We start from the raw sequence: 23,973 nt of genomic DNA on the forward strand, positions 1-23,973 counted from the left end.
TAGAGAGGTAGGATACATTAAATGCAAAAGTCAAGGACATGACAAGGACCATTGCCCTATCTTTGCGAACTATTTGGCGGGGGGGCATGATGCCATTAAAACTGGAGGTACAAGCAGGGCCAAGTGCGACACCCGCGCTTTAGTGCACGATTTGTCAAGTGGGTGGAAAGCACGTAACGGACAACTACCACTTTTTGCAGAAGTATACCCAGACCCCGCAACAGTTGTATTGCAAATTTTGTAGATCAGTGGGTCATGATGAGCGAATATGTCAGAGTTACAACTTAATGATGGAAAGGACCCTAGCCTACTGAGTCGAGGTTTCGGCTCAGTCATAGGGCCACACGGGGGATTTCAAGGATGCGACTGAGGAAGAGGAATGGGGCCTAGGTGAGGGCGTAGAAAACTGATCTATTATAACTATGGAGGTCCAAGACACTACGATCGTAACTACACTAACCTGACGAGGATATCTTGTCCATACTATGAGCAGTTTGACCATGAAATGGTAGATTTCCCGACGTTAATTGCCCAGATGTGTGAAAAGGGAGTATTACAGCCCACTCCAACTCAAAATTTCCAAATGATGAGGTCGGAACCCCACGAAGAATACCCCAGCATAAACATGGTACTGAGGAATGGTGCACCCACGGGAGGAGATGCGCGGAAAGAGTTTGCAGAAGATGTGAAGGGTCGTGATACCCCTACAAGGGAACCTAACTTTGAGGTGGAACAAGGGAAGAAGATGCCTAAGGAAGCTCAGAAGAGCTTCACGGAAGTCTCTACTCCAGGTAGGAGGGACCCAATTGAGCCAGGGATGGATCCCTCTATGCTTACTACCTTTTTAGAGACATGTATGAAGTTGTTGTGTGACAGTAAAGTCATTAAAGGACTACAAGAGCTGATCACTAAGTGCGCAGGGTCGGGCGAGCCACGCGTAGTCCGGAAACTGGGAAGACATGCTCTGTGCACCGGACAGGAGATGCGTATGATAGTGCAAATCGACGAGTACGAGATGGACTAGGTCATTCTGGATTTAGGGTCGGATGTGAATGTGTTACCTAAGAAAACGTGGGAATGCATGGGTAGGCCCACACTATAGTGGTCTCCTATTCAACTAAGGATGGCCAACCAGGAAAAGATCTTATCGATGGGTCGACTGCAACGGGCGACAATGGACATTGAAGGCATAAGTGCAGAGACCAACTTTGAGGTAATAGAAATTGTTGATGACACTAATCCCTACCTTTCATTGCTAGGAATTAATTGGGCCATGGACATGAATGGGGTCATCAACTTAAAAAGACGGAAAATGACGTTCGAAAAGAAGTCACTATGGGTAATAGTCCCGTTGGACCTGGCTAAAGGAGAGCGCTACACTAAACCAGTGTGCGATGAGGACAGTGACGATGAACTGGACTGCATCTACCAGATAACAACGCAAGATCAGGATCGGGTGAATCCCACAGAGGATGGAAGAATCTTATAGGAACATGATAGTTCCTGCACATCAGATTCAAATGAGGGGACTGAATGATGGCAGAATCAATTGCAAGAAGTCACAACACTCAACTGTAATATGATGACTAGATCATTGCCACACGTGACCACTGAAGTAAGACAACGACCGACGGATGACGACGCAACAAATGAGGGGCAGTCCGTCAACCTTGGCACCTTAGTCGTAGCCCAGAAGCAGCATGGTTCGTCAGAAGAAGCATTGTGCGCACCAAGGTGGTGTGCCTAGAGGAAGCTGAGAGGCAGAAGGCAGTTCCAGGTATGGATTGGAGGACGTGCGTGGCAGCCATGTTGGAGCAGGGCGGTCATCCATTTACAATGAAGGGTACGGTGGTATGTTGCGCAACCCTCGACCCAAATGAATCTATGTGTAACAAGGGCTCGTTGGGCCAATAAGACCGTACACCGAGCAGGGGATGCCAAGGGAACTATATCCATGGCCGGACAGGCCATTACCCCTATAGTCTGAACTGAACATGATGATCTGCGTGAAGGGATTCGATAGTTATGGAACGCTGTTTGGTGCGGCAGAATGAAACTTCATGAGTTAGAGGAAATGGGGGCTAGACTATGAAAGGAAAGTGTGAGGCTGGATGAAGAAATTGATAAAATAAAATTAGAAGTCATCCACACAGGCCGCACGGGAGAGCTATTGAGGGGACCAGACATGGCCGACTTTCCTACACTACTAGGACAAGCCGCGACCCTGCTAGCATGCTTGCAACTGCACCCTAGGGCCCAAGGGAGCACAGACCGCAATACGCTATCAGAATCAAAGGAACGCAAAGGGTGTCTGCAGCTCAGGTTAGTAGGGAAGCGGAAGGCTCGTACGACAGGTGCGACCACCTGACTATCCGTAGGAAGCCCGGTCTCAGCTCTCCATGCAGTTGGAAGAGGGTGCGGGACTATAAAACAAGCTGTAGGAAAACTGCACGAATTGGCTGCGGTGCGCAAGGACGGTCAAGTGCATAGGATGAATCCGCATACCAGGGGTTGCGCTGCCACGGGGGAGGGATGGAAGGCGACCGTTGTAGGTACAGTTCATGATAAGATGGCCCATCTAAGACACGGAGGAGCGGGTGACGGGCAATTAAGGTGCAAGGGTAACCACCAAAATCGCATTAATGAGCCACGAAGAGGGAGAACGACTGACTTTGAATTTGAAATCATATATAACAAGCTAGTGAAGGGGCACACAACAAAGCTTAATCCTTTGAAGAATAGGACGCCTTGGGTTCAAGCTGAGAGGAGCAAGATGAATGACAAACTAATGGAAGAAAGCCCGTGGTTTCAGGCATTGCCAAAGGAATTTCGAGAGTCATTCCTTAGGTCGATAAACCCCACCAAGGAGATCCCATAGAATCCCATGCCATAGGCAGCTGAACTCCCTAAATGACCCAGGGCACCGTGGACCAAGAAGGACCTGCAGATACCAGGACCAGTAAGGAGGTCGCCACAAAATCCGCACGTTAGCAAGCTCACAATGGAAGAAAAGGGAAAAGTTGTTACAATTGAAAGCGATGAGGAGGAAGAGGGATCTCTGACATATGTCGAAGAAATAGACCCTGACGAGGAAACTATCCAGCCAGTACGATGACCCAAGTATGTTCCTCCAAGCAAAGGGAAGGCTAAGGTCCCTACCAATCTGGATGACGTTGACAATATACTCATCACCCTGTCTCTTCCAAAAGGGGTTCCAGTTGAAAGCATGGTGACTGGCCGTATTTCGATGATGAAATTTGAAGACTGGGACCTTGTAGATACAACAAAATTTCCCCATTTGGCGACTAGTGAACTGATGGAGCAGAGCGCGGAAGGGACGGTTACGACACTTCAGCCAAAGGAATGGCTACGAAAGGTGGAGAATGCCGGGTTGCTTTGTCTCTTGGCCATTCCCCACTTTTTCCGGCCCCTTATTACAATATTGGTCATCAGACAGTTACTCTTTCTGGTACATGATGGATACTTATGGATTGACAAACCCGTCCACATCATGGCAAAACTCATTCATAGGATCTCACAGCTTCCCTAAGAAGGAATAGACCCTAGGGAAATTTTCGATAAGAGTGGCGATGTGACGATGACATAAACCTTGAAAAAGAAATATAAGCTGGAGAAAGGGTAGTGAGGGTATGCTATCGATAGTATTTCAGACAAAGCAATCCACGTTGCTACCCAGTTGTTGGTAGGGAAAGTGATGCAGAAATTCTGCGGAAACAAGGGTCCAGCGATAGTCATTGCGCACACTGAGGAATGCATAGCTGGAACACGGTTCAACTGGGCGTAGTTCCTTTGTGAAGAGTTCCTGACCAGCTATAGGGAGGTCCAAGAGGATGGAAAGACCTTCCACTATGCGTGGTTGCTGTTGTCCATTGTGCTGGTTACCACCAAATTACACGAAGATAGCCAATTTCCCTCCTTGGACCAGGATTGGCCAGAAGCCGCCAAGTATGTGTCACTCTGGGCGACAAGGGATACTACAAGAATCTAAGGCATTAAGATTTTCTAGATACTAATGGACGCAAACGTTCAACAATGGATCAACTAGCAACCCCATCTATCCAATGAAATATATGACAGTGTGAAGCACATCACCGAGTTTAAAGCGGACATGCACTTTGTCTACATCTGGGCGCGTAAGGACCCCAACCAGATGTGGACCACACTCCCTTTCCTTGCCATTGACGAAGCTATCGATGTGGTATTGGATACTTGGCCACCAAAATGGCACAGACCAGATGCGGTGAGGCGCAATGGGGCCGCTGTCCAAAAACATAAGATTGAAGTTAAGCGCACAGCACAACAAAAGAAAAATGAACAACACGCTGCAGAGGTTCAGGCGGCCTGGAAGGCAGCGCAGACTTCAACAGATAAGGCACTAGCAGGAGGGGCTATGAAGACAAAGGATGAAAGCAGTCAAAAGGTGCCCACAGAGACAACCACGGAGATAGGGATGAAAAGAACACCGCCAACCACCATGGGTGTGTCCTTAAAATGGTCATCACCGATAGAACGGACGAAGCCACAGAAGAAGGCCAAGGCGTCTAAATGGGACGGAGAACTGACCACATTGACCGAGGGTGACCTAGGTGACATAGGGGACATAGTTCATGAAGCCACCCAGGAAGCAATCGATGAGGTCATGTCAGAGCAATAGATTATTTTGGGGGAGCTCCGCGCACACATACAGGGGCTTGGGACATGGGCAGCACAGACGGGAACCATCACTACTCATGGGGGTATGGGTATGTCAGCCACTGAGTAGCTGCTGAAGGCCCAAACGGCTCATACTATCGCAATCCTAGCAGGAGCATTGACAACAGAAATCGCGGAGGACAGAGCTGTGGTAGGACGGCTTATGGGGCTTGGATTAAATTTGGCTGCCCTCCTGCACGAAAGCTTGTACCAGCTCCAGGACAACACCACGATGGAGCTCCGCACCAAGGAAGGACATGTGGAACAGGTACTTAGCTAAAAGAGAATTAATATAGAACAGCTGAGCCTCCAATGGGACGAAGCCGTCGCATAGAGTTAACAATTGGAGCAACTGGTAGGGGAAGCATGTTCGCGTGCCCCTGAGCTGGAGATTGCAGCCGAGTTGCTTGTTGGCATACGAATCCACAAGTTGGCTAGTGGGTTCCATGAAGCAAAGGAGGAGGCTGTGAGGATTCAGTTGGATCTTAGTTTGCAGATTGCAGAGTTGAAACTATAGGTACAGCCTTCGACGCCACCAGAGGTCACCAAGCATCATTAACTCCAGCCGGGAAACGATCACACGTTCCATGAAGGAATGCACTGACTTGTTGGCTCAGTCACTTATTATGCTCACTTCACTCCAGGAATATCCCACCCTACAGCGACTGGAAACAGAGGCAAGGGAGCTCCAACAAGCCTATGATAATGTCAGAGGGATCGCACAAATGGTTGCTGTTACACAACGCTTGGCCAAGATGAGGGATGCCCAGGCCCTGAAAATACAAGCTGATGCTGCCCAATAGAAAGAAGTAGTGATTAGAGAACATCTCTAGCCATGACTTGATGAGGCATTAGCAGTTTCCACTGCCATTGAGCGCAAGGTGGCACACATGCAGGTAGAATATGCACCTGGGGAAGCAGCTGCGACAGAGACTGATGTGTCGACGACATGCGTTGAACAAGTACAGCAGATGGCAGAATAGTTTGCTGCAAGTACCAGCGAAGCACAAAATTTGTTGACTGACCTCTGCGCAAAGATTGTCACACCAGCCGAGTGACTCGGGATGAGTCACGATGATTGTGTTTGGGGACTGTTGGGTAGTAGAGGGCCCACGTAATAGTTTTGGGGCTCAAAGCCTGCAATTTTGGGAAAGGTATGGTAAGGACTCCACGAAGTGCGTGGAGCGTGAAGTGTAATGAGTCAAGTCAAAGGGTTGTCTGCCCAAAAATAATTTAAAATAATAGGAAGAGAATTGGCTCGCCCATGGTCTACGGACCATGGAAATGTATAAATAGAGCAAGGCTCTAGAGTTAGGAGTTAGTTTTTTGATGGTATGTACTTTTGGATTTGGAATGTAATGGGTTTTTGAAGAAATAAGTCTTGAAGTATCCGTAAGTCCGAGTCGAGGGTGTTGGTGGGTAGATAGAGGCTCTACAGTTGTGTGCACAGAGGCCTAGTAGAGTCCGCAGCTGTGTGCACGAACCCTTGCAGCTGAGTGCGCAGGGCGGATCTGGTTGTATTGGCGAAAGAGCTGAATAAAGCTAAGTTGGTTCTGAAATACTGTGTTGAATATGAAATATTGTGGATCTGATTAATTTATGGTTGATATATCTGTTTGATCTGGGTGCTTATTCTTATGTTATGAGTTTATGAAAATCAATAACTTTTATCGGTGCACAAACTGGTTATCTCTATTAAATGTTTGCTTAAAGACAGTAAAAAGTAGATCTGATCTATAACAACTCATTAATAATAAGTATTAAGGAATTGCCTTGCTCCGGATCTACGGGGAAGAAAAGTAGTGCAATGCCATAGAACGGCACGCGACTCCTCCAGACCACATCACGACATCCTAAGGGTGCAGAAACCTGGTTCCAGCACCATCCCCTACTACCTCAGGTGAGATCTTAGTCTGCGCTCCGCGGGCTGTTGCTGAAAGGGGCGGTAGCTGCGGGATTTGTTTGGCTAAATAACTCTTCCAAACCTGGGTCAAGCTCCTATAAGCCAACAATCACTGCAACAGAGTACCTGACATGATGGGCGGAGGCACAACGAGTCAAAGATTGCATGGACACTACGACTGTGAAGTTTTTGTTTGAAAACGTGTTGACCTGATTTGGTTGTCTGAAAATCTTAATGAGTGATCATGGAACACATTTCCTGAACAAAACCATCAGCGCCCTCACAGAAGAATTCTAGGTGTATCATCAGAAAAGTACACCGTACCACCCACAAGCCAATGGGACTATAGAAGCTTTCAACAAAATACTAGAGATTGTGCTGATCAAAGTGTTCAACACGCAGCGAAACGATTGGGACCTACATGTACCTGCTATGTTATGGGCTTACAGGACAACGTGCAAGAAACTGATGGGACAGACACCTTTCTGGTTAGTTTATGGCATGGAATCTATCACACTGATGGAATATATCATACCTAGTCTGCGAATAGCAGTGCTCACAGGGATGACAGACCGCGAAGCTCTAGAGGAAAGGATCACGCAATTGGAAGAACTTGAGGAAGAACGGTTTTTGGCTGGGTTTCATCAGCGTGTACAAAAGTAGTGTGAAAATGCCTGGCACAACTGTCATATCAAGTTGTGCACCTTTAAGGTAAATGACTTAGTGCTATTGTATGACAGTAAGTTTGAAAAATTTCTGGGAAAATTTAGAATGCATTGGCTGGGACCATACGTGGTTAAGGAGGTCACAGACGGAGGCACGATCCAGCTAGTCAAACTAAATGGAGAACCCTTCCCAAGTAAAGTAAATGGTATCCACTTGAATCCTTACAAGGGTGGCCAGTTATCTGACTAGTTGGCCGAAGCATAGTCTTCGTGCTCCGAGGAGCCAGATAAAGGCACGAGACTTTAAACATACGCATCAGATGTCGGTACAGATGTAAGGAAACAATTCAGCCACAAAGGTCTCTGAACAGAGGATGCAAAAAATTCAGCAAGCAGCGGCGCAGTGCACTGCTGACATTAGCACAGTTCAAGGACAGTTGGAGGGACTCCACGCCAAGATTGATGCGCTGACAGAGTGACTCGAGGGCGAGTCACGATGTTTGTGTTGGGGGCCTATTGGGCATGGAATCCCCCCATGACATGTTTTGGGGCTCAAAGCCCAAGTTTTGAGTTGATATTGTTGTAAAGCTCCACGAAGTGCGGGCGCGAAATGTATGTTAGAGTCAAAGGGCTATCCACCCTAGTTTTGAATGTAATGTCGGCCTACCCATGGCCCACAGACCATGGGATTGTATAAATAGAGTGAGGCTCTAAGTTGTAAAGACATCTAATGGAATCTAATTGGAGGGTTTAGAGGATGGGCATGAAAGGTATTAGAGATTAAGTTGAAGTTGAAGTGTGTCTTGTGTCATAGAGTAGGAAATGGCTCTGTAGCTGAGTGCACAGAGGCCTAGTAGAGTCCGCAGCTGGGTGCGCAGACCCCTACAACTGAGTGCATAGGGTGGAATAGAGTTTATAACTGAAGGAAGAGAATAATAAGGAGAATATTATTCTGAATTCTGTGTATCTGTTCTTGGGTTATTATCTGTTGGATATGAATTGCAATTATATTGTTTATTTACTGCGCACACTTGTATGAACTGTGAATATTGTTAAGTATAACTGAAGGCATACAGATAAGCTAAGTTAATCAACTAATATTATATTACTAGTAAGGAATTCGATAATAACATTGTTCGGCCCCCGAGTAGGGCTGCGAGAAGGCAACATCTCAGGCTGCGAGGTACAGATAAGTCCGTGTAGTGACGTGCGCGCAGGGTCGAACCGCAGACCACTTGAACCCATCAGACATCTCTAGGGTACATAAACCTAGTTCTAGCACCCTCCCATACTATTTCGGGTGAGACCTTAGTCCGCGCTCCGCGGACTGTTGCCTAAAGGGCCAGTAGTACAGAGATTTGTTTGGCTAAATCACTTCTGAACCTGGGTCAGGCCCCAACAAGCCAACAATGGGCTTCAACCCAAGGTATTATTGACCATCAACAGCTCGAGGGTTCCATGGATGGGCAGATGGGCTGACCTGACAAAATGCCTAAGGGGTGGTAATGTCCCCAGGATGACTTTTGATGACGATTTTTTCGCATGGTGGGATCAATAGGTCATCATAGTCAATGACTACCCCTATGCTGTAATGGATTTCTGGGGAGATCCAGATTTAATATTACCACTAGATACATCATGGGGTGGCATAGGTAACAATTTTTTATTTTTTTGAATTTCTTAAGATTTTTTTGGGATTTTTAATATAAATGAACTTAAAAATATTCTTTATGAGACAAGACACTTACAAAATATATTGTTCATGTTTCATATGTGGGGCCAGTGAGACCTGACGGATTTCCCCAACATAGGTGCCGTGGAAGAGATTCCAAAGAGGCTATAGCTGAGATAGAGAGAGTTTTGCATGAAGTTCAAAGGAACTTTGTGAGACTGACTCACTAAGTACCCATGATAACCATAGAGGACTTAGCTGAGGAGATGCAGTGTTGTGTGGTAGGAGTACCACAGGACTGGGTGCGACTATTTCGGCATGTGGCCAATGTTGTTGTTTATTTTCTAGCTGCTCACCCTGAGCCAGCTAGATATATGATCAGATATTTTTATGATTATACATGATGATAGGCATAAGTCCAAATTTTGTAGGGCATTTTGTCCTGATTTTTGTATATTATTTTGGACACAAACACTCTATCTATATACATGTGATTTATGATGATCATATATACAAATGATACTTCGATTATTTTTGATGTTTTTTAATTTGATGAATGATTTATATGCTAGTCCAATGCTTGATTAGCAATAGAATATGCTAAGGAATTTTCTGATCGTGGAATGTGAACAAATGTGATATAAACAAATGATCGTTGCAACAATCGTACTCTCAGAAATTGGCAATACAAATAGGGATCTTGTACCCGATAAATTTTATTCAGTTGAGATACCACCAATTGTGAGTCTAAATAAACCACTAATGAATCAATATCAAGAGATATTGCTTCAGATAGAAAATTAACAACGACAGCATATTTAGCAATATTATTCGAAGCAGGACCAATACATACTCCTCTTGAAACCATCAATTAGTCAGATGGATAATAAATCACCCAAGCCGCGGAAGCAAGGTTCCGAGTATGCCTACTCGCACCATCGGCGAATCCTAAATATATTGAATCATCCATCAATACTTGCCAAAGCAGATCAAAAATATCGACATCACTAAAGTCGGTAGATAGATATGTACAAACACACAATATACACAAACAAGTAAGTGCTTGGACGAAGCCTAAGAAAAGTTCTTCTTAAGGTAGAGCCCATTTCTGGGCTCCACCAACTTGTTTCCTTCAAAGTCAATTAATTCATAAGCTCCTTTTTTCAAAACTCGCTTGACTATAAAGGGACTGTACCATATAGACTTAAACTTGCCTACCTCCAAGGCATCTTTTTCTTGATCGTAGACCAGGACAAGGTCACCTTCAGAATTTAGTTTAGGACAGACAACTTTATCGTATTGAGTTTTTACCTCTTTTTATGGGATTCGTTTATTGTTGCGGAATCTTGACATTGCTCATCAAGATGCTCCAAATGAACAAGGTGCTCTTCGAGACTATAAGTCTCTAGAAGAAGTTCAACAACTAGTTTAAGAGAAGGAATTTCACATTCAACATTAAAGATAGATTCCAACCCGTAAACCAGTTAAAAGGAGTAAAGCCAGTGGCAGTCTTAACTGACATTTGGTATGCCCAATGTGTCGGATACAACATGATGTTCCAATTGCATCTAACTTTGTTAATCATCCTTTGTAGGATGATTTTAAGGGATTTTTTCATAGCTTCAACCTGCCCATTGGCCTGAGGATAATACGGAGATGAATTCTCCTACCGGAAACCCAACTTGAGAGCCAATTCAAACATCAGTTGATTTTGGAAATGACTGCCATGATCAGTGACAATCTCTTTAGGGATACCAAACTGGGAAATAACTTGATTGAAGAGAAACAAGGTCGATGTTTCACTATCATTCTTAAAAGTAGGCATGGCCTCATCCCACTTCGTAAAGTAGTCTACGGCCACAATGATGTATTTATGATTTCGTGCCAAAGGTAGATTACAAGTAGTAAAATCAATGCCCACTTCGTGAAAGGATCGACAGTGATAACAGGGAAACGAGGAGCTGGATGTGCACGCATTTTCCAAGTATAGACCTTACAAAGATGGCATCTTTTGATTGCTTTGATACAATATTTGAAGATCAAAGGCCAAAAGTAGCCTTCTCGCAATTTTTTTTGGGTTGTTTCAAGCCCAAATAGATGACCGCCATAGGCTCCACTGTGGAAATAATTAAGAAGTGACTCAAATTCTTCCAAGGTTAAACAACACCTAACAATTGAATCAATCCCATGATGATATAATGTGTCACCTATAATAACATAATTCTTAGCGAGGCGACGCAACTTTATACGCTCATCTTTGGAAAAAGCGGGCGAAAACTTCAAAGTATGGAGATATATAATGATATCCCCATACCAAGGACCTTGTGACGAAATAAGAAATAAATTTTCATCAGGAAAATATTCCTCGTTAATAATTTCTTCCTCACAAGGAAAATTTGATATCAACTCTGCAAATACTAAAGATTTCTTAGATTTAACCTACATGAATTCGAGATTTAATTCTTAAAAAATGACAATCCATCTATTATATTTGTCCCCAATCACTTGCCTACTGAGAACAAATTGAAATGGATTGACGACTGCTAAGACGAACATTTTTCAAAGCAGAATGTAATTTTGAAACTGATGGATAGCATGGACAACTACCAAAGCTAATTTCTCGATGGGAGAATAATGTAGTTCAGGGCCTACCAAGCCTTGACTTAGATAGTAGATTACATGCTCACATAAGGAATCATCTTCGTGAACCAAAACTATACCAATGGTTAATTCTCATGCAATGAGATACAAGAGAAAATATATGCTATAATCAAGTGGACTCAACAATGGAGAAGAGGTTAGTGCTTTTTCAAAGAATTAAAAGATTATTGCATGAAATCATCCCATACAAATGGGACACCTTTTTTAAGCAAACACATAAATCCTTTTGTGATCTCAGCATAATTGCCTATAAATCTCCTCAAGAAATTTGCTTTTCCTTGGAGACTTTGAAGTTGACGTATGGAAGATGGGGGAGGAAACTTAAGTATTGCCTTAATGTTAAAGGGATCAACACGAATCCCCTCTGTTGACATGATGAATCCTAACAACGGACTGGATGTGACTGCGAAAATGCACTTATTCAGATTCAACCAGATTTTATAAAAACGACACCTCTCAAAGATCAACTGAAGATGTTTAGGATGATCAATTCTCTTTCGAGAACAAGTAGATAAATCATCTAGATATGCTTCTATAACGTGCTCGATGTTGTGAAAATCATAAGACATGGCCCGCTCAAAAGTGGCTCCAGCATTTTTGAGGCCAAAAGGAATCTTTTTGTACACAAAAGTACCCCAAGGACAAATAAAGGCTGTCTTGTTTCGATCTTCTAGATGGATAGTAATTTGATTGTAACTAGAGAATCCATCCATGAAAGAAAAAATTTCATTACCCGCACATTCATCAATAATTTGACCGATAAAAGGCGTGGAGTAATTGTCTTTTAGACAAGCTTTATTTAGATCCCTAAAGTCAATACATACTCGAATCGTTCCTTTATTTTTTTCTACGTGGATTGGTTTAGAGATCCACTCAATTAAAGTAACGGGGTATATGAAACCCACCTTTAGTAGCTTTTTGAATTCTGCTTTGATAGCTGCCTTTTTTCTAGGATTAACCAATCAAAGTTTTTGACGAATAGGTTTAGCATTTTTGTATGTCTTGTTCTCATGTTGGACTATAGATGGATCTATTCTAGGAATTTCCTCATAAGACTAAGTGAACACATCACAAAACTCTTTGAAGAGATTAATATAAGTTTGAATTTCTTTAGGGGAACAATCAGCTCTAATGAAGACATTTTCAATTATGTTAAGATTCCTAGAGATGTTCACCGATATAGTTTGTGAGATAACAGACATGTTACCTTCGGTAGAAAATTGTGCTAGGGCCAAAGGGTTTAAAACTGTATGAACATCACTAGTAGAAGGACTGGACAAACTTGACTCAATTTCTTGCAAATGAGGGAGGAAATATGAACGATGATGTAGATCATCCCATGGTCTATCAACACCCATCATTTCTTTTAGAATTGCTTCTTCAGATGGTAAGACTGTATCTAAGCAATCCTGAGGTGAAGTTGAATCGAGGGTCTAGGCTGGAGCCACATCTCCATCTAACTCCTCTGGTGAGAAAGGAGTAGGATGGGAGTCTCCAGAGTTAACAATAGACTGATAACCAATTTCTACTGTAGAAATAGGACATGCCATTCCACCTACCTTCCCTCCATCTAATGTGGTGGTAGATGAGGGTAAACACCAAGGGTCCAAAACATAATGAGTTCGAAAGAACTCTCTTTGAGAAGGTCCCTTGGAGGATGAAATAGCGTTGATTCTAGATACAGGAGAAGGAAGATAAAAAATACTCATTAAAGAAGAGTACATCCAAGCTCCTAAATTCTCTACAGGTTGCCTGGGATTGTCCACTAATGGAACATTAGACTCAGAAGATGCGTGGGAGTCACCTGGAGAATAATCTAGTTGATCAACTTTTACGATCCTCCCCTCATGAGGAAAACAAAGGATGCAAAATAATAATGAAACTATGGCATCCATCTCGTAAATCCAATTCCTGCCTAAGAGGAGGTTGTAATCTAGAAATTCATCGACTATTTCTACCTCAATATTTACGACCTTTCCCCCAACACAGATGGGAAAGGATGGAATAATCTCATGTGGCCTATGAGAATGTCCATGAAATGTCATTAATAGAGTCAGTGAAGGAACAACTTGAGGCAATCCAATGGCCTTCCAACATGACATGGACATCACACATGTGGAAGCTCCCTCATCAATAATGGTTTCAAAGATGTTGGTCTTTTGATATGTAGACTTTATCTGGAATCCATATGATGGGGGAGTCTCTTTTTGATGTTTGACATATCAAAAGTAGCGAAAGAGAATTTTTTGGATCTACTGCTCCAATTGCTAAGAGTAATGCACTCCTTTGAACAGGGCACGACTGGAGTACCTCTAACGCTGACATAGCACAAGGACTCTGAGCCGGATCTTATACAATCGAGTAGTTCTAGGCTGCCCTAGAATTAGGGTTAATGGTTGAGTGCTTTGCAGAGCATTTCGACATCCGAGGCATAGACTCAACAGAGGGCCTCTCAATATGGAGTAGCTCTGAGACATTGGAAGCAAACTTAGCCTTAGATGATTTTGATTCATTGTAATCACGTGATCGTGTAGTGTCGTCGATGTGCGAGCTCATCATGTAGACATTTGAGGAATTATCCTCTTCCTGGTTGCCCCTTGCGGGGGTACCAACATTAGAGTTTATGCCAGCAAGTAATTGTTACCCTTGGGGAAAAGGGTTAGTGAGGACAACCTGGGAGCTAGAGGATCCCTGCTGCACTAATAAGCACTGAGCATCTTGGATCTTAGGGCAAAGATGAGTCAAATTATCTCCATTGCATAACTTGAATGGAAATTTTAATTATTTCTTGGACTCTTTCCTACCCCCTCTGGCATCATTGCCAGGTTTTTTTGTATTGCCCTTCCCATCTTGGCTCTTTTTCCTACCTCTTCCTTTCTTCTTACCATCGGATTGTTGGTTTCCTTTGGGGTTAGAAGTTTGGATGGTGTTTATGGACATAGGTTGGGAAAGTGTAGATATAGACGACAATGCCCGCATAGAAGAAGTAGTTGTAAAGACAACTACTGCAATTGATTCAGTAGGTTAGCCGTGTTGGCATCAATTGATCCAACTAGCCCGTAGTCTTGGGGATCTGGCTTCAGTTTGGCTATATCCACCTTTGGTCTAGGAGCATCAGGTAGAATTTTTTGAGGACCCCAGACTGAGAATATATAAGTTCCAATTGCTGGGCTTTGAAAATAGCCTGCTCTTCGATGAAAGCACCGAAGAGAGACTCGTCCTTAGAGATCTCAGGTTGTAATGATTTAAGAAACCATTTAAGAAGGAATTCTTGTGGAATATTGGCTTTAATAAGCCTCTTCCTTCTCCATTCCTGGATATGATCTGAAATGTGAGTTTCCTGATCTTGTTGGAAATTAGCCAAAAGCTCAGTTTCAGCATCATATCGGATAGATAATTGAAAATGGTTCAAAATGATAGTAGCCAAATCACTGAAAGAAGTGAAGGTGCCCCCTGGAAGTTCTTTGTACCACTTACCCACGTTTCCAGTTAGGGTACATTTAAATAATCTCAACCCAATTGAATTGTCTATCAGGGAGTTGGACGAACACCATAAGTGGAAAGTGGTTACGTGGTCACCTGGATCTTCACTAGTCTTCCCCTCGAATTTTGCTATATCTGAGGGAAGTTTGGTTGGGACCAGAGGCCAAACCGGGTTATACCTAATCAGATCATTAATAAATTTAGAAAGATCTAACAAGTTTAACATTTCCAGAAAGGGGGTCGTGGCGGACCCTGAGGATTCCACCCATTGTGGGTGGAAGTCCCAATGTTCTGAAAAGAATGGCTTAGATTTGTGAAGGCACTAGGTTGCCTGAAGTAACTCGTAGACCCAACTAAACCATAAGGAGCTCCATGTGGTCTAGAAAAAATCAGTTTGACCAACTCTTGTCAAAAAACCTCCATAACTAGTAAAGTTTCCCCCTAGAGAAGTGTTAAAAGGAGCAGAGATCCCTTAATTGCAGGAAAACTGAGTTCTCCAGACAATAGATGACCATACAACAACATAAATCACTAGGCAGTAGACCTAACTAGGAAAAAAGATTTGAAAAAGCAATTCAAAAAATTGCATACATGACTGTGTAAAGACACAGAAGTATGCACACGCATTTCTAATACAAGAAACTCACGTATACGCGAGTCTTCTTGAAGAAACCTACGTGTATACGCGACTATAACCCAAGAAAAAAACGTATACAAAGCTCAATTAGGAAAAAACAAAAATAAAAGTCTGATCAAGAAAACCAGACTTGATGCCTGGGACACTAATGGATCAAACAACACTGTAAAAGCAAGAAATCAAGAAATTAAACCCTGATTTAGAACAAACAACCCAAACCAGGATTAAAAAGAAAGTTATCCCCAGTGGAGTCACCAATTTTGTTGCTGGTGAGACCACCCTAGGGTCTTGGGTTTAGAACCCCAACAAAGCAGAGGGCAAACCACAACAAGAAATGCTCAGGCAATACACCTAAATGCTTATTCTACTGAACTGTGCAAGAGTGTCCTTACCCAAAAGTCCTACGTTTGAGTAGATCCTAAAAGGTGCAAACCCTCAGCTTCTATTGATATCTTCGAAACCAAAAAATTATTCAAATGAAACATATGTAGTAGTAGAAACATAAATCATGTTCATGATATTAACTTTGAATCATATAAATGAATGAAAAATTACGCATCAATGTAATATTCATAAATTAATTACAATATAAATCATTGCATAAACACATTTAATATCAGAAATAGAAAATCATTCCTTTATTGAAGTTAGCTACAAGTAAAGTGGAGAAATATGAACTGAGTCCTTCTCCAGCTCCAAGCAGAACCGCCCTCTGGATCTGTCCTTTCACGGCCTTAGCAATCTTCCTCCATCACCAATACAAGGATATCTGAAGAAAGACGAATGATATCTCCAACAAGGAAACAAGGGTTTCCTGAAGCTTTGGGGAGTGCAGGAGGCACATGGATTTCGCCAGACTCGATCAGGGATAATCTCACTATAGTATCAATATCTCATATCTTTTTCCTTAAGGCTTTCCCATGGAGGTTTATTTATACTTCTCCAAATTAGTTTTTTCAGATGGGAAATAATTGGGCCTTAGGCAACAGGAGGTGAGTAACAGTTAAAACCCATGAACTCTGCCCGAAATTAAGGAAAAAATATAATTTTTAAGTGTTTTAACATATGTACGTGGGTTGGGTATATGTTGAACTACGTGTACATGCTTTTATCATAGGGAAAAGTGGCGTATAGGGAATAAACCATTGTTGTTTTAGATTTTGGACCAAGTCTGGAAGGAATGGTTTCCCTAGGCTATAATCAGAGCATCATATCTACCAAGAGCGGTAAATGGTGCTATAACACTTCTCTATCCATGTCAACAAAATTTTTCCATGTGTTCTCAAGGTTTGTGCAAGGTAACCCTACTGCCAATTATCAATTTTAGAGCATTTAGGATTTAAACTTATGGAAATAGGAGTGCTTCCTATTGATGAGTGAGGTGAAAAATGGTATGCCAATTTGAAAACACGTTTATTCTCCCATCATAATGTTGATCCTCACAAGAAAAGTCCACAGTTCAATTTTTTATGGTTCTACTACAAGATGGTTAGTGGAGGAATTTTTCAAAAATTCACAAAAAAATTATTTGTAAGAGGTGATAGATCAAGTAAGATAGGGCCCATTTTTGCCTCTTGGGAAAATCCTATAGCAAATAGACTATCTCTTGTAGCAGCCTTGTTTTTCCTATAGTAGCCCCCATTTTATCCTATAGAAAAGCAGTTGGTGCCTTGAGCTACTTAGTTATGGTTGCTATAGTGTTTGGCCTCCTCACAGGTGTCAAAATTTGCTTCCTTCTATTAAATCCTCTACCCATTTCTCCTAGTATTCCTCCTTGATCTTATGTAGGTGTGGAACAAAAAACATTTTAAACAGTCTCAGTGGTGAAGCATTGGTAAATTGTTTGGTATTATTGAGGAAGAAGGGTGCTTGAACTATTGTTTTGTAGTGTTTTTGGAGCACAAGTGTACCAAAAAACACCCCCTTAGCAGTGGATTTTTACCTACAAAGGATCACAGTCAAATTTGGTGTTGTTAGTGGACAACCTTCAATAAACACAACATTGTAAATAATGGATATAATGCATACAAGAACATAAACTTAAATGAAGAGGTGCATGAACATAACAATGCTCAAATGGAGAAAACACATCAATAATATATGGAAAATATCCCTTTATTGATTGTTGGTTATAGAGGTTGAATACAATCAGAATACTAGATCACTTGAAGAGAATTCCTTGAGCTAGGGAGCTCAATAATCCTCAGCAATGATGTTTATTTTCCTCAATCTCTTTGCAAGTTTCTCCTCTCTCTTAAAGAAGTGTGAAGACTCTCCAAAGGGTGGATGTGAGTGATACCAAGGGACAGTTTTGTTCAGAACAAAGCTTTTCTACATCTCCGACATTGGTTGATCCTTTGTGTGTTGAGCTACGCAGATCATGTGAAACAGTGACAATGGGGAAGAACTGGCTTTATTAAGCCTGGCAAACTTTAACTGCACATCCTCGAAAGTAGTTCAGACAGTGTTGCAGGCTTTTTCTCATATACCAGATTTGACTGTTTGGTATGGGCCAGATTCATACATGGCGTGAAATAATTCAGCACGAATGCTTTTGAGAAAATAATCCTAAAAGCTCGTGGAAGAGGGTCGCCTGATGGGCCCTTTGCGTGTTGCAGTTCGATGGTTTACTAATTCTTAAAAGCTGTTTGAAGAAACTTCCACCATGAAGCTCAAAAAAAAAAATGATCAGTCAAATTCTAGCTCTCTCTTTTTTGAAAAGGATGTTTCAACAGAAGCAGCTCCAAATGAATTGATGAACCAGTTTCAAGACACGTGGAGGAGCAAGGGATTTCCTTGTATATGTGCATGCTAGCTTATGGTTAATGTGGTCTGAACAGTTGCAGAGGCTTGATTTTCGAAAGATGGTACTTTCACGAGCGTTTATGTGGCATGCAATGTTTGATCATGCGCCTAGTTGTCATTGATATGTGTTCGCTGGTGATTGCAGCTGGGACCGATGGTCTATTTTTGGACTCCAATTATGATTCAAAGTATCTACGCTACAGGTGTTGCCTCTTCGTGGACTATCGAACAGTTTTCAAGTGTAACGCTCTTTTTCTTCAGAACAGATGGTTGGCTTTTAATTTCTGTCAGCAATGATTAAATAACCCCCCACTTTAGGTCGATACATTTTCCCACAGTAAAGTCTATTTATTTTATGAAAATTTATGTTTAAAAGGTTCGGAGTTTCTGAGAAAAAGTGTGGGAGGACAAAACCCAACACTTCATTGTACAGATTTTACAGAGAAATAATTGAATGGTACAACTCTGTTTCATGAGATGCTTGCGGTATGAATTTAGCATGTGTTTCTTCTCCTATTTCATATGTCTCTTGTTTCTGTTTCATAGTTCATTCATAATCATTTTCAGCTGAATGCTTTTAAAGTGAGAAAGGAAGAATCCAATTCATTGCTCTGCCTTGGGAAAGTGTTCATATTTAATGTTTTCTTCTGTTTGACAAGGATTCATCTTCTATGCCCTTATCAACCTCTCAACAGTCTACCCACTCAACAGTATTTCAAATTTGATGTTAAATCTCTTGCCTATCTTTCCTCAGCAGATAATCTGTGTCTTTGATTTAACTTATCTGTTCATGCTATTTCTTGGTCCCATACAGCCCAAAAAACCCAGCCTAAAAATCAAATATTTCTTTCATATTTATTTACTAGCCTAAATCAATTCCCATTTTAAGTCATCTCGGACTTTATTGATCATTTTATTGAGATAGACCCGGAGAGAGCCCTCTCCTATCCTCGTAGGGCTAGCTACGAGGCTGAGCTTGGTTTGATGTTGCCTTGAACCTCACCTTCCTTCAGCCTGAGGCAGATTCAAGCACTAACAAGTTACAAATGCGTGCACCCTATGCCTGTTTAAGAAATAGGTGTGTGGTGGTGAAAAAATGGGGTTTTTGAGGACTTGAGGGGTTCTCCTTTCTAATTTGTGGCATCCTTGGTTGTAGGATGATCTAGAGAGAGTGAGACTAGAATCCTCCTCAGAATGCTGTGACGCAGGATGTTGGTACAAAGCAGCAACTTGTGCAGTGGGGGTTACTAAAGTTGCTTCAGAACCCATTGATGAGGTCGCAGGACAGGTTCCTATGATATTTGGCCAGTTGTTGGGATGTGGATCGCCAGTTTATGGTTATCTGTCATACAAACCTCATGATTCTGGCAGAGGTTGACGTCTATTTTGTGGCTGATTTGATTCCATGAGGGGAGGTACTTCCTTGTCCCCTTCTAGGAGGTGATCATGGCATGAGATTTTGGGCAAAGAAACACTATGGTCCAGACCCTATCTCAGATGGCTGCGTGAGGATCACAATAGTGGAGGATCTAGCCGAGTGAGTAGCGCTAGCTATGATTGTTAGATTTGTTGGGTTGATGTCCCCCAACTAGTGCTCGGGTCACATATCTCAGTTTTGCATCGACTTCAGGTGGTAGCATTTTTTGACTGGGCCCAACTAGTGCGGGAGGGGATACTGTTGCAACTTACCTAGGTTCAACGAATATCACTGAAGATTTTTGGTTATGGGAGTGTGCTTTGCAACATACTCTATGAGAGGGTGGTGATGCTTTGCCCTGTACTTGAAGTACCGATGGGGCCTCCTCGGGAGCCTCGCATGTGCCATTGGGGATGGGTGATGCCTTGAGAGGGCAAAGGAGAGGTGGGTTGGTATTGGACTAACATGGTACAACATTGGTTCAAGTCAAATCCCCAACTGATATTAGACTATTCGTACAATAGGGTTGACTTCCGGGGAGATCCAGAGATGGGGCTTTCGCTAGGTGTTGCCTAGGGGAGATCAAGTATATGATTATTATTTCTGCATTTGTATACATATGTCTTTTTTCATGTATTTATGATTTATGATGATATTGACACTATATTTTGTTTACTTATAGATGTGGGGCAACGAGGGCATCTCCGTGCCTTCTTTGTTTGCCATGACCCAAGACACCTGGGAGTTGTGGGGGATGCACCTGTTCCTCAGAGACCCTGGGTACCGAGGTCTCCAGTTGCTCCTCGAGAGAGACCGAGACAATGGCATCAGATGGAGATTGGTGGGCCCCGAAGAGGGGGATATGGTTATAGATAATCTCGTCACACGAGATAAGGAGGCTGAGGTGCGATGAGATGCTATAGAGGCGGAGTTACATTAGTACCATGAATCATGGAGATGAGTGGAGACCTTGATTGGAGGTGTGCCCATTGAGGAATGGGCTCACCTTCCAGAGGTTGTGGTTGAGACGACGATGTCCTAGGAGCGGGATCATTAGACGAATTTACGGTGTATTGCTATGGCGACGACTACAGCTGGTCCCATTGTTTCTCCTGATGCATAGATGGCGCCACTAGGGCCTTAGGGAGGTTGGTTGTTTACTTTTGTTTTGGGTTGAGATGATGTATGTACCAGGGCAAGCACCCATTTATGAGGATGATCCCTTGTATGTTTTGATGACTTATCATTCCTGGTCTTGGGCCAATGTTTGTTGTACCTATATATATGTAAATATATATATATCTATGTATGAGGCATTTTTTCGTGGCTCTCATGGTGTGATATGTGCGTCCATACTTGTTGGTGTATTTTTGCATTTATGTTTATAGAAGTATCTTATGTTTGATGTTTTTACATATCTTGATGGTTATATATGTGTGATGCATGCCAGTCTAGGATTTGATTAGTGATGTGATCAGCTATATTATTTTGATATCTGGGTATATGCGTAAATGTGATTTGATCAAAATGTCTAGCTAACCTTTGTGCATACAAATACTTGCGGAAAAGGCATGAATCATGGAATTGGAACGTCCTATTAAACCGTGACACTACGAGTTGGGAATCAAGGAATACATGCAGGATATAGATGCCTGGGTGGTGGGAATTAGCTAGGAGGCCTATGATGACATCGTATTCTATTTGATTGTTGGTGGCTGACCCGATACATATCCCATTGAAGAGACAAGGTGCTCTGTCAGGAGAGTATATGGCTCGTGCTGTGGTAGCACGATTTTGTGACCATTGAGATGTGTCGTCAGCGAACCTATGGTGATAAGATGGCAAAAGATCCATCTGTTTACATGAGAGGAGAGAGTGATTTTTAGAATACATTTATGATTAGGTAATCATCATAAACAATAAGACATTATACATACATGCTTACTCTAACATTTTATGGGTGAAAATTTTTGAGGTAGAGACCATTGACGGGGATTTTTAGGCAAGTCCCATCGGGCTTTGATAATATGTATGCCCCCTTTCAGTGGCAATGTTTGATGATGTATGGGCCCTTCCAAAGGGTTTCGAACTTCCCGGGTCCTATTTCTTCGTGGGCAAAATTGTAGTGGAGGACTAAATCTTCCTCGATGAATGTCTGAGGGGTGATATTGCAGTCAAATGAGGCTTTAACCCTTTTCTTGTGGGCTTCGTTGTGTTGAAGGGATTCCGCTAACATTCCTCGATGAGATCTAGTTGGACTAATCTTTGTTCCATTGGTTTAGTGTCTTCTAGAAGCTTGATGACTGAGTGGACCATGGGGATTTCACACTCAATAGGAAGTATGGATTCTATACCATATACAAGTTGGAAGGGTGTGAATCCTGTGGATGCTTTTACAGTGGTGCAGTATGTCCATAGGGCTGAGAACACCATGTGGTGCTAGATAGTTTTGTGAGTGTTTACCATATGCTATAACATGGTTTTGAGGACTTTGTTGACAACTTCTACTTTCCTGTTGGATTGGGGGTATTATGGAGATGCAAACTCATGGGAGAAACCAAGGAGTTGGGATAGCTCTTGAAAGATTTCTTTTTTCGAAATGTTTACCGTGATCTGACACCAACCCTTTGGGGACAACGAACCACATTATGACATGGCTAAATAAAAACTGTTAGGAAGTTTCAACGGTGTTATTATATGTGGGCATTGCTTCTTCCCATTCGTTAAATTAGTCTACGATTATTACAATGTACTTGTGGTTGCCACACAATGGGGGGTTACAAGTCATAAATTCAATACCCCATTTGCAGAATGGTTCGGCCACTATAACTAGATGTAAGGGGGTGGGTGGTGCACATGCCTTATGAGCATATTTTTGGCATCACTCACAAAAATCATGGAAGAGGGTGGGCCAGAAATAACAAGTGTAGAGGATATTTTTGGTAGTGGCCATCCTGGATAGATGGTCGCTGCATGCCCTGCTATGCTAGTCATTTAAGGTTTTCCTAGCTTATTGGTGATCGAGAAATCAATGTAGGATGGTGTTGACACCTCATTGATAGAGGAAATCTCCTAATAAGAGGTAACGAGGGGCTTGTTGGCATATGCATCCTCGATTGTCACGTGTAAGCTGAGATTTTAACTTTTGAGTTCATAACAAGAGAAAGATATCGTCGTTCCACGTGTCATCTGTGGTCACCAAAAATAGATGTTCGTTGGGAAGGGCCTCATTAACCGGGGATCCTTGATTATCTGTTGGGAGATCTGTGATGAATTCGGCTAATATGAGCACTTTTTTTCTCTTGGGGGTGGTAAACTAAAGGTCAAATTCTTGTAGAATCACCACCCATCGGGCGTATTTGTGGTTCATCATGCGACGAGTAAGCAGGTATCGTATGGGGTTGATGGATGCTACCACCATAGTGGTCCTAAGGATGATGTAATGGCGAAGTTTTTGTACAACGTGTACAAGTGCTAGGGCTATTTTTTCTTTGAGCTCATAGTTCAATGTGGGTCTAGATAAATTCTTGCTTACATAATAAATTACGTGCTCCTTGTTGTCTAGTCCATCTTGGACTAATACCCCAGCTATGGCTCATTTTGAAGCTGATAAGTATATGGTATAATCTTTGTTGTGGTTAGGGGCGCTAATCAACGGTGATTGGGATAAGGTATATTTCAAGGCGTCGAATGATTTTTGGCTTGATCATCCCATTGGAGAGGGATGTCTTAATGAAGGAGACATAGAAAAGCTTGTGCGCATGTGGCGTAATCTGGTACAAAATAGTGTAAGAATTTGGCTTTACCTTGTAAGCTTTGTAGCCGCTTTAAAATTTTGGGGCAGGTGATGAGCCTTGGTATTGCAACAAGAATGTTGCAACTCCCAAGGTTACAGACTTTAATTATCAAACATAAGAGGTATCAGCACTGTATGTGCAACATACAATGTGTCCTTCCTTTGCTGTCATGATGTAATGGAGTGCATGTACTAAAGATGAATCCTAAACTAATTGAGGA

Source organism: Pinus tabuliformis, chromosome 5_2 (genome assembly GCF_031772625.1).
Source record: "Pinus tabuliformis cultivar Carrire ecotype Pingquan chromosome 5_2, CPIR1, whole genome shotgun sequence".
In the NCBI taxonomy this organism is placed as follows: domain Eukaryota; kingdom Viridiplantae; phylum Streptophyta; class Pinopsida; order Pinales; family Pinaceae; genus Pinus; species Pinus tabuliformis.